This window comes from Dendrobates tinctorius, unplaced genomic scaffold (genome assembly GCF_039654945.1).
Source record: "Dendrobates tinctorius isolate UK_male_01 unplaced genomic scaffold, ASM3965494v1 ptg000617l, whole genome shotgun sequence".
Lineage (NCBI taxonomy): Eukaryota > Metazoa > Chordata > Amphibia > Anura > Dendrobatidae > Dendrobates > Dendrobates tinctorius.
Window position 1 is genome coordinate 37,501 of NW_027362272.1, and position 2,500 is coordinate 40,000.

The following is a 2,500-nucleotide window of genomic DNA, read 5'->3' on the forward strand; positions in this document are numbered from 1 at the left end:
TGGGGCGTCAATATGATGTGGGGACCCGAGGGAGAGTGCCTCCCATGAGGGTAGAATGTGTGGCTTTTGGGGGGAAAGTCGAATTATGGAGCAAAAACCAGTTTTTGGGACTTAGAAAAATTTCGAGATGTGTCAGACTTCCAGGAAGGGGGGAGTCTCAGGAGGTGTACCTAGGAGGCTTCCAGGGGCCTGGGTACACTTTTCAGAAAGTACCGTTGGGACTTAGAAAAATTTTCAGGATTTTTGGACTTAGAGCGATTTTTGGATTTTTGTGCAAAAATCAGATTTCCCCTTCTCCCACCGCTCTGGGGCGTCAATATGATGTGGGGACCCGAGGGAGAGTGCCTCCCATGAGGGTAGAATGTGTGGTTTTTTGGGGGAAAGTCGAATTATGGAAGAAATTGAGTTTTGAGGACAAAAAAGTGTTTTGAGGACAAAAAAGTTTCTTGAGGACAAAAAAGTTTCTCGAGGACAAAAAAGTGTTTTGAGGACAAAAAAGTTTCTTGAGGACAAAAAAGTGTTTTGCGAACAAAAAATGGAATTTTGTGATTTTGTGTAAAAATAAGTAAATTCCCCTACTTCCACCACAGGGGGGCTTCAGTATGTTGTAGGGCCCCCAGGGAGGGTCCCCCAACTGGGTTTAAAGTTTGTGGATCCTGGGCAGAAAGTTGAATTTTGGATGAAAAACCGAATTTTGGGACTTAGAAAAATTTCGAGCTGAGCAGTGACAGACTTCCAGGCAGGGGAGCCTCTCTGGAGGTGTACCGAAAACAGTTCCAGGAGCTGAGGTCATTTTCGAACATTTTTTGTTCGCTCAAATTTTTTTTGTTTTTGAGCTCTAAAAAGCTGTTATTATCAATTGGCTCAAAAATTTCAAGTGTCATGAGCTAGTACATGTTGGAGGAATACGTTTTAGGCAAAAAATTGCAAAAAAAAAAATCCAAGTGAAAAAGAACCGGAATGGGGAATTTCTGACTGCTGTAGCAGCCGCACAGTTCCAGGAGGTCGGATACATTTCCGACTTTGTCCCGCTCATTGAAGTACATTGTCCCGCAATGCAAATACATAGTAATGCGCACCTGCGGGAGAATATAGGAGAGAGTGGGCTCTCTCTACCCCGATGTATGGCGGTTGTTCCTATGGTTCTCTGGCTCGGGTAGGCGACTTAGAAGGTGGTCCCTCTTGTCGTGGAAGTTGCAAAATACGGCCGAGACTGAACTTCCACGGCTCCAGGAGGGACTTTTGCTGGTCGTGCGTCCCAAGTGAGAGAGGCGATCCTGGGGTACCTGAGCCTGACCAGACCCTCCCTCGGTGGTCCCTGGTCTTCTGAAGGGTGATGGCATTCAGGGGGGCAAATCTGGAGTCCGTGGCCGAGTTTGGGCTCTAGAAGGCGGACGCCCCTTCTGACCATGTCCCCTCAGAGCCGGCTGGATGGTTCATGGTCCGCGGCTTTGTCTGGCGGTCTGTGCCCAAGCCGGAGAAGCTGTCCTGGGGTACGTGAGCTTTGACCAGACCCTCCCTCGGCGGTCCCTGGTTCTCTGGAGGTGATGGCTGTCAGGGGGGCAAATCTGGAGTCCTCGTGGGAAGGAGGGCTCTTGAAGGCGGACGCCCCCTCTGACTATGTCCCCTCAGAGCAGGCTGGATGGTTCATGGTCCGCGGCTTTGTCTGGCGGTCCATGCCCAAGCCGGAGAAGCTATCCTGGGTACCTGAGCTTCGACCAGACCCTCCCTCGGTGGTCCCTGGTTCTCTGGAGGCGATGGCTGTTGTCAGGGGGGGGGGGGCAAATCTGGAGTCCTCGTGGGAAGGAGGGCTCTGGAAGGCGGACGCCCCCTCTGACTATGTCCCCTCAGAGCATGCTCGATGGTTCTCAGTCCCTGGCTTTGGCTTTTTGGCCATCCTGGGGTACATTCTTGCCAAAAAAAAAAACGACTAAGTGAAAAAGAACCGGAATGAGGAATTTTCTAGGTGCCGCATCCGCCCTACAGTGACTTGAGGCCGGGTACAGTTCCGACTTCGTCCCCTTAAAGTGGGGACGTTGTCCCGCAATGCAAATACATAGGAATGCGCACCTCTGGCAGAATGTACTTGAGAGAGTGTCGTCTCTCTACCCCGATAGAAAGCAGTTGTTTCTCTGGTTCCCCGACTTGGGTAGGCGACTTGGCATGTGGTCCCTCTCGTCTGGAAGTTGCGCACTCCGGCTGAGACCGAACTTCCACAGCTCCGAGAGGGACTTTTGCCGATCGTGCATCCCAAGCGAGAGAGGCAATGCTGGGGTACCCAAGCCTGACCAGACCCTCCCTCGGCGGTCCCTGGTTCTCTGGAGGTGATGGCTTTCGGGGGGCAAATCCGGAGTCCTCGTCCGAAAGGGGGGGCTCCGGAAGGCGGACGCCCCTCTCGTCCATGTCCTCTCAGAGCGGTCTTATCCTCCGATCGATCTGGCACGGCGCTCCCGGGTGGGGAGGTGGTGCTGCTCGCTCGACCCGGGCTTTGGAGCTCGCG